Source organism: Salvelinus sp. IW2-2015, linkage group LG15 (assembly GCF_002910315.2).
Source record: "Salvelinus sp. IW2-2015 linkage group LG15, ASM291031v2, whole genome shotgun sequence".
Lineage (NCBI taxonomy): Eukaryota > Metazoa > Chordata > Actinopteri > Salmoniformes > Salmonidae > Salvelinus > Salvelinus sp. IW2-2015.
This window is the reverse complement of record NC_036855.1, coordinates 44286598-44296549: the sequence shown is the minus strand read 5'-3', so window position 1 is coordinate 44296549 and position 9952 is coordinate 44286598. Positions and strand designations below refer to the sequence as shown.

The 9952-nt window shown below is 39.1% G+C and overlaps 1 protein-coding gene across 3 annotated transcripts in view; it reads right to left on the bottom strand.

Annotated features, from left to right (window-relative positions):
• Nucleotides 1-5055, bottom strand: part of ogdha (oxoglutarate dehydrogenase a) — a 90003-nt gene extending 84948 nt beyond the window's left edge. For 2 of the 3 annotated variants that reach the window (XM_024003337.2, XM_024003335.2), the window contains exon 1: nucleotides 4970-5055. The gene's annotated coding sequence lies outside the window, so the exon portion shown is untranslated. Of the gene's footprint in view, nucleotides 1-4924 lie in introns of all 3 variants that reach the window. The other variant, XM_024003336.3, reaches the window with a different exon arrangement.
• Nucleotides 5056-9952: the final 4897 nt, after the last annotated feature.

Below are 9952 nucleotides of genomic sequence, written 5' to 3'. Positions count from 1 at the left end.
TATTAAAAGAAAGAAATTACACAAATTAACTTTAACATTCTTAATATGTTTGAGCCAATCCGTTGTGTTGTGACATGGTGGGGGTGGTATACAGAAGATAGTACTATTTGGTATAAGACCAAGTCCATATTATTGCACGAACAGCTCAATCAAAGAGAAACGACAGTCCATCATTACTTTGAGACATGGTCAGTCAATGTGAAAAATGTCAAGAACTTTGAAAGTTTCTTCAAGTGCAGTCGCAAAAAACATCAAGCGCTATGATGAAACTGGGTCTCATGATGAAACTGGACCGCCACAGAAAAGACCCAGAGTTACCTCTGCTGCAGAGGATACGTTCATTAGAGTTACCAGACTCAGCAATTGCAACCCAAATAAATGCTTCAGAGTTCAAATAACAGACACATCTCAACATCAACTGTTCAGGGATAATCTGTCCTTTGGTCTGATGAGTCCAAATTTCAAATTTTTGGTTCCAACCGGCGTGTCTTGGTGAGATGCAGCGTAGCTGAACGGGTGATCTCCGCATGTGTGGTTCCAACCGTGAAGCATGGAGGAGGTGGTGTAATGGTGACACTGTGATTTATTTAGAATTCAAGGCACACTTAACCAGCCTGGATACCACAGCGATACGCCATCCCACCTGGTTTTTGCACTTGGTGGGACTATCATTTGTTTTTCAACAGGACAATGACCCAAAATACACCTCTAGGCTGTGTAAGGGCTATTTGACCAAGGAGAGTGATGGAGTGCTGCATCAGATGACCTGGTCTCCACAATCACCCGACCTCAAACCAATTGAGATGGTTTGGGATGAGTTGGACTGCAGAGGGAAGGAAAAGCAGCCAACAAGCAGCCAACAAGGAACTCCTTCAAGACTTGAAAAGCATTCCAGGTGACTTCCTCATGAAGCTGGTTGAGAGAATGCCAAGAGTGTGCAAAGCTGTCAAGGCAAAGGGTGGCTACTTTGAAAACACTCAAATATATTTAGACTTGTTAAACTATTTATTTGGTTACTACAGGGATCCATGTGTGTTATTTCATAGTTTTGATGTCTTTACTATTATTCTACAATGTAGAAAATGGTAAAAAAAATRAAAAACCTTGAATGAGCAGGTGTCTAAACTTCTGACTGCTATTGTATATTTATATACAATTATATGTTGCTTTTGTTAAGGGGAGTGAGGTGTTTCCACAAGTATAGGGTATAAAAGGATGTATCTGCTCAATTTGTATTTCTTTATATGTCCAATAAAAATATTAGGGATGCACGATTAAAAAATATATAAAATCGGTGAACATATTGGACTTGGCCGATAATAGCTAAAAATGCCAAAATCGGTATCGGCTGATGTCTAGTTTAACACCAATATAAAAAACCGATGTCACAGCTGCCATGTATACCTATATAAAGTAAGGTACATGACGTAATAACGGCACGTAAAATTTTGCGCTGCATGTGTGACACAGCATTTCTAACCAAGTCCACACAATGTCTGCTGTGTGGATCGAGCAGTCATTTGAAAGAGTAAGAAAATTTCAGCGAGACAACTTAAAGGCGAAATTCATTAACACCAAGATAATGGAATTCATTGCMCTTGACAATCAACCGTTCTCTGTCGTGGGTGTTGTTGGTTTTCGCCGACTGGTCAAGCACCGGTACACACTACCAACTGCGCTATTTTTTAGATGTTGCCCTACCGGAGTTACACAGTAATAGCGTCACTGCTATTAGCTTCACGACATATATACTATGGAACGCCGTTTGCGTCTTTGCGTGTCAAAAAAGATAAAGTAGCACTGTCAAAGCTGTGCAAAAAAGTCTGCAAACACCGACCACGAACCATGTGTTCACAATACTGCGTTGGTAATAAAGCATAATTTGTTCGACCGCAACTTCTGGGGTAGCTAGTTTTAGCTTGGTACCTAGCTAGCGCMWACACAACCAGCCTGAAAACAATGACCAGCAGAAACTGCAGTAATTTTCATTATTCTTAGCAATGATTTAGGAATCCTTGTGAGTAAGTATTAGCTAGGTTGCCACTTGTTGCTCACCTATTGAAATTGAACATCAGTTCATGAAAATAAATAGCAGGCCAGCTACTTAACTCTGTTGCCCAAAGCTAACGTTATAAGCAGCCAGCTAGCTTCATCTGGCTAGTGAGGGTCAATGGACCGAGTTGTGTTGTGAAGCTAGCCACAATAAGGAATTTGTGGTTAGCCTTCAAATGCCTTCAAATGCCAWTCTTGAGGTGGAGTAACTCTGCATGATCATGGTCRAAYCTGTTTTTAATTTTCTTTATGGGGGCRTGTTTGTTAACAATACCACTGAAAATATTTTTTTTAAAGGTCCAAGCTGATCATACCATTTTACAGAGGCCAGTTCATGAAGGAAGGCTTGCTCATTAAAGTTTGACAAATCAGGACARGTTGTTTCACTGAGCAGCTATTACGAACACAGGCTGTAAAACAGTGATCACTAAGGTCATCAAAACACCAGACTGATTATTTGTGAGGATAACATCGAGGAGAGTAGCCTTTTCTGAGTGTTTGGAGTCACACCCGGTTAGCCAATGTGCGGGACCAACCAGTGCTCCCGCACATTGGCTAACCGGGCTATCTGCATTGTGTCCCACCACCCGCCAACCCCTCTTTTTACACTACTGCTACTCTCTGTTCATCATATATGCATATTCACTTTAACCATACCTACATGTACATACTACCTCAATAAGCCTGACTAACTGGTGTCTGTATATAGCCTTGGAACTGTTATTTTCAAATGTCTTTTTACTGTTGTTTTATTTCTTTACTTACCTACACACACACACACACCTTTTTTTTCACACTATTGGTTAGAGCCTGTAAGTAAGCATTTCACTGTAAGGTCTACACCTGTTGTATTCGGCGCACGTGACAAATAAACGTTGATTTGATTGGTAATAATCTGAGAAATATTCAGGGGGTCCCATTGCTTTAGGACTTGGTCAGGTGGTTTAAGCATGTCCCAGTTTAAGTCACCAAGCAGGACAAATTCAGACTTAGTGTAAGGGGCCAGGAGAGAGCTTAGGGCAGGTAGGGTACAGGCCRGTGCTGATGGAGGACAATAGCACCCAGCAACAGATAAGTTATTTGAAAGTTTAATGCATAAAACCAGCTAATCACATTTTTAGTGTACAGACTTGGTTAAGACAACCGAGYACTGAAGGTGATCCTTGGTAAAGATTGCCACTCCTCCACATTTGGAAGATCTGTCTTGCCAAAAAAGGTTATAACCAGAAAGGTTAACATCAGTATTCAAAACACTCATCTCAGTAATGACCAACACATCTGGATTGGAGCTGTGAACACACTTTCAATTGATCCATTTTAAGTAATAAGCTTCTAGTGTTAATGTGCAGGTCCAAAATGAAAAACATACTTAACATAGTGTAATACAAATGGGCTAAATAACAATGGGATTTAAAATGTATAAAATKGATTATAATAGCATTATACATCATGTTTTGTCATTTTAATTACTGTTACCATAATAACAGTAATCCTTCATTTTAATGCTGTTAAAATGTCAATGCTATAATATTATTTGTGCTATTAAGGCTATTCACTTTGACATTGTTAAACAAAATTTTAAGTCTGCTAACATTTCCTAATAAAATGTGATGTCGGCCATTTGTATAATTTTTTTATCATCTTTGCGTGACTTATATTTTGAAGGAAAATCGCCAAGGTCAGCGCTTTATTCTTGCAAGGTCTTGCTTATTCTTGCTGGCTTCTCAGAGGTCATAGCAGGTGTAAAATGACGCCTACGCAGAGTCCCTACTTCCGTTTTCAGGAGAAACGGAAGTTGTAAAATACTTAGCAGAGATATTAGAGAAATGAGATAGAAATCATATTGTATATGTATGGAGGAACATATAACGCCTCAGCTAGCAGACTGTTGATCAATCGCGTTCACATTGTCATACTGCGTCACTTGGTTGATAAGATAATCGTCACGCACTCACTTCTCAAAGTCAGGCTATGGATCAAGAAACCTTCCCATTTTCCTCAAAAGTAGGTAATGTCACGCCCAATTGACTCCCATTCCCTCCTTGAAGGAGAGCTCGCCTTGTCTCGTAATCKCCCAGAATGCACCGCCCAGCCCGTGGCCGACGCATGGGCAAAGTACACAATAGGGCCGGGGCTTGTAAGACACAAATGAAGTTTCCCCATCTCCTCAAATGCATCTCTGACAGAAAACCGGATGTTAGCGCTTTGTGGAACCGCATAGGTTACCATACTTCAAACATTCTCCACTCCCCTTCATCGCCCAATGCGAACCCGCCCAAGTTCTTTTCTGAGRAGCACACTGGTTCTCTAAACGAAATCCCGGTTAAAAATAGGACCAGACCATGTACCAGTCGTCCTGCAAAACGTCAATCACTTTATCCTTTAGACGTTGGTTTTCAAAAATATTTCTAGCTAACAAGCTAGTAACTGTTTTATTCTCACAACTGTTGGTCTGTATCTTCATATGAGTTATATAGTTTACTATATAACTTGACTAAGTTATTAAACAAAGGCGAGGGACCTGCTTCAATTACATTCTCACTCACCAGATAGCTAACGTTAGCTGGCTAACTACGCTAGCTAACCAACGTCGTTACCTAGCTAGCTTGTAGCCACTAACTATTAACGTTAGTTATCTACTATGACTGACCACAAAACATAACGTGTGAATGTTTCTAATTAAGAGATACAATTGGAAAATGTGGAAAAAAATATGACTTGCTAGTCTCTTTTGATTCGCTAGTTTATCTAACGTTAGCTAGCTAGCCAACTCCTCGAGAAACACTAACGTTAGTTAAGCTAACGTACTTTATGGCAGTGACTGCTGTACCGGGCCGACAATGTTCCTCGTTCAAGCAACAAAAGCACTTACTTCAAATATCCAGTCGTTTAAAGATTTAAATCACGKCTCACCCACCTCTGTTCTGCCGCGTTGCCCTCTGTCCTAATGGAAATGACAGCGAGTAGCAACACCAAAAGCAACTGCGGTGTGAGAGTCGAGACACCTATGTGAAGCTAGCCACAATGAGTATTGGCCACATTAGTGCAATTTGCGGTTTGCCTTCAAAGTAAAAGTTAGTCATTGAAAGTGATGCAAATGATTAGAAAAAGTGKAATCATTCCATATTTGGACTAGAATATGCTAAACAAGGTTGGAGTGTTATATAAATTCAACAAAAGATAATTAGTTAATTTGACAAAAGAAATCACATTGTGGCTGTGACTTCAGAATTGCATTGGGGGCATACTATTTCACTGCACAACCTTACCTATGGATTGTGACTCAATGAAAATAGGTATCATTCTACTCAGGGACACCCACAGAACACAACTGTGAACAATTTACACAAATATTAGCGTTGTAGCTCTTATTGCGGGACCTTTGATGTGGGAAATCATCTCCCAAGTCAGAATATTGTGCGTATTGACATTCATATTGCACTGTACAGCATTAGCTATGGATTGTGGATCAATGAAATGGGGTATCAGTGCCTGATTTCCTCCAGATGTGACGATTGGCAGTCAGACAAAAGAGTTCCATCTTGGTTTCATCAGACCAGAGAATCTTGTTTCTCATGGTCAGAGTCCTTTTAGGTGTTTTTTGGAAAACTCCAAGCGGGCTGTCACGTGCCTTTTACTGAGGAGTGGCTTAAGTCTGGCTACTCTACTGTAAAGTCCTGATTGGTGGAGTGCTGCAGAGATGGTTRAAATTCTGGAATATTTTTTTGGTACCCTTCTCCAGATCTGTGCCTCTACAAAATTCTGTCTCAGAGCTCTACGGACAATTCCTTCAACCTCATGGCTTGTTTTTTTCTCTAACATGCACTGTCAACTGTGGAACCTTATATATCAATTGAATTTACCACAGGTGGACTCCAAACAAGTTGTATTAACATCCCAAGGATGATCAATGGAAGCAGGATGCACCTGTGCTCAATTTCGAGTCTCATAGCAAAGGGTCTGAATACTTATGTAAATAAGGTATTTATGTTGTTTATTTTTCATACATTTGCCCAAAAATCTAAAAACCTKTTTTCGCTTTGTCATTATGGGGTATTGTGTGTAGATTGATGAGGACATTTTTTTATTTAATCCATTTTAGAATAAGTCTCTAACATAACAAAATGTGTAAAAAGGGAAGGGGTCTGAATACTTTCCGAATGCACTGTATATAACTTACTGTACCATCAGTGTCAATCTCRAAAAAGTTGTAAATTACTGGAGGCCTGTGCTACACAATGCTACAACCATTACACTATAAACCCCCAACATGTAAGCTAACATTGACCGAAACCAACTAGCCTAGGGCTAGCTAGTGCCCAGCCAAGCTAAATTCGGTAAGCATCAAGCTAGCGAACTGTTAAACGTTATTTCTGTACAAATATCAACACTTTACCACATTTTATTGTCACATCACAAATATGAGCTAAAATKATGTTTTAAAAAAGTACAAAAAGTTCAGGCGCCAGCAGTCTAAGGCACTGCATCTCAGTGCTAAAGGCGTCACTACAGACACCCTGGTTTGAATCCAGGCTGTATCACAACCGGCCGTGATTGGGAGTCCCATAGGGCGGCGCACAATTGGCCCAGCGTCGTACGGGTTTGGCCTGTGTAGGCCGTCATTGTAAATAAGAACTTGTTCTTAACTTCTACTTGGTACTCATCCCGGATCCGGGAGCACCCTCATCAGTAAAAAAGCTGACTAGCATAGCGCCACAAGTAAATACTAGCATGCTACAATATCATGGAAAGCCAAGACCACCAGAATTGAAAGAATACACTATCTTGTAATCCAGCATCATTTCCGATTTTTAAAAGATGTTTTACAGGGAAAACACAATATGTATTTCTATTAGCTAACCACGATAGCAAAAGACCCAACCGCATATTTTCACAATTTTTTTACTGCATAGGTAGCTATCACAAATTCGACCAAATATAAAGATATAAATAGTCACTAACCAAGAAACAACTTCATCAGATGACAGTCTGATAACATATTTATTGGTATAGCATATGTTTTTGTCGAAAAATGTGCATATTTCAGATATAAATCATAGTTTTACATTGTAGCCACCATCACAAGTCTCACCAAAGCAGCTAGAATAACTACAGAAACCAACGTGAAATACCGAAATACCCATCATAAAACATTTATGAAAAATACACGGTGTACAGCAAATGAAAGACAAACATTTGTGAATCAGCCAACATTTCAGATTTTTTAAGTGTTTTACAGGCGAAAACACAATATAGCATTTATATAAGCTTACTACAATAGCCTACCACCACAACGCATTCATTCAAGGCACGTTAGCGATAGCGAATAAACCAGCAAAAGATATTAATTTTTTCACTATAACCTTCTCAAACTTCATCAGATGAACAGTCTCTATCAACATCATATTACACAAACATATATGGTTTGTTGCAAAATGTGCATATTTATAGGTACAATTTGTGGTTGAACAATGATGACTAGCCAAACTGCACAAAATAATCCGGATATATTTCTGACACTCACATCATCTATCAAATAACTATCATACTTACTTTACTCAAAAAATACAGGGGACAGCAAATGAAAGATACACTAGTTCTTAATGCAACCGCTGTGTTAGATTTTTAATAAATATACAGACTTAGCTAAACGACATCAGCACGCTTTACGTTCCCTATAGTGCTGAGACAGCGCCGAAATCTGCGGCGGAATATCAGTTTCTAAAATTTTAGACAGAAATACGAGAATAAAATATCATAATATTGGTGGTTCACTACTATTTGATGAGCTTTCCATCAGAACTCTTTGGTACAATAGTGTCCGCTTTTCCAGAGATAACGTGGTTCGAGTTGTTTAGAATGTGCCAATCTTCAATCTGGCGATTTCAGCTACCACAAGCTGGCCAATCGGCACGGAAATTTGTGTTCCAACTCTACAGAACGACATCCAAGCAAACCAACATATACCGGATAAATCGCAATCAAACTATATAACTGATATAAGTCTGGTTTCTACTTACACTAGTTCGCTATGATGGTGTTTTAAACATATATCAAAGAGAAAATCAGAGCCGGAGATACCTAACGTCGGACTTAACGAAAAGCTTTCAGAACGCAATCCAGGTGACCCCTTTCCAAGCCATGGTGAAGAAAGGTGTAATAAGTAGTTTCGCGGTCCATTCTCCAACAGTTTCTTATTCGGTCGTGCAGACTAGAGCTATACACCCCATTTTCCAATTCTCCGCCTTACTGACATCTAGGGGAAGGCGATATGTAGTGCACGGCTAGTACCCATTAGATTCCATTCGCAAATTAAATAAACTAGACCCTGGCAACAGAAGCTCTCCCTTCGATTTCAGATTTTCTCACTTGCGCTGACAGAAGTTTGCTGGGCAAAATGAGTTCTGTTTACTCACAGATAATTATTCAAGACCGGTTTTAGAAACTAGAGAGTGTTTTCTATCAATCAGTAATAATACATATTGCATATTAATGTACGCAGCAAGAATTGATGTACGAGGCAGTTAATTTGGGAACGATTTTTTGCAAAGTGGGAAATTACGGCACCCCCCTATTGAGAAAAGGTTTTAACTGACTTGCCTAGTTAAATAAAGGTGGGACATTTTTTTTAAATCCTTTCTTACATATAAACCATTATCAACCWAGCACACCTCCATTACTTACAATGGGGAAAATACCAACAAGTTTTTTCACTMGATTAAAACTCTCCAATTGCCTTCAAACATCACCAAAMTTATGGACTATGTAATTAACCATGTTACCTCAATATTTTGAGAGTCATATTGCACTTTTGTACATTACATACCTGAATTAAACAGAATAAAATGATGAGACGGAGAAAGGTTAGAGGTGTTTAGTAGTAGGCATTCTCCAAGATTGAAGAAGAACCTCCAAGCAGTGTTTCCAACTCCTCAGTAAGGAAAGTAGCTATTGTCTGTCMTAAAAGKCGCTAGAAGTCACTAAATGACGTCATCACATAATTTGCATAATTGGCCATGTGCATGTAATTGTGATGTAGGAGAGAGGAATAACGTTGTGGGAGAGACAAAAAGTGAGTAAAAAACACCCTAAATATGTTTCGAACTGCAAATTAACTTTCTTCTGTCGATTCTTGTTTTTTTTTATGTCACAATTCCAACCCTCCTCCTTTATCCGGGCTTGGGACTGGCAAAAGTGACCCAAAAGAGACTCTGAGTTACTTCGTTTTTTAGTTTGTTTTTTAGTTTAGTTTTCTTAATTTGGTTTGGTTTTTAACCTTAGGAGCCTATAACAAGTCACAGTAAAACATKAACATTTATTTTTTATTTTATTTTTTAATACAGTGGGGAGAACAAGTATTTGATACACTGCCGATTTTGCAGGTTTTCCTACTTACAAAGCATGAAGAGGTCTGTAATTTGTTATCCTAGGTACACTTCAACTGTGAGAGACGGAATCTAAAACAAAAATCCAGAAAATCACATTGTATGATTTTTAAGTAATTAATTTGCATTTTATTGCATGACATAAGTATTTGAAAACCTACCAACCAGTAAGAATTCCGGCTCTCACAGACCGGTTAGTTTTTCTTTAAGAAGCCCTCCTGTTCTCCACTCATTACCTGTATTGAGACAATAGAAAAAACTGTCAATGGCAATGTGAGAAAATTATGGTAACTAGTCTGGCCCTAATTCAGGTTAATTGTTTTTTTTAAATGTAAGCCAGGGCAGGATCAGACAGCGGCGGCTTCCCGCATGCGCGAGGGTGGGAAGAGAAGAGTAAGAACAATACGTGAAGAGAGTAAGAACAATACGTGCTTTCACATCAGTCTCCAATAACACCAGAAAAAGTCGCTAGATTTGTCACTAGTCGCTTTTTTGAAAATGTGTCGCTGAGGGGT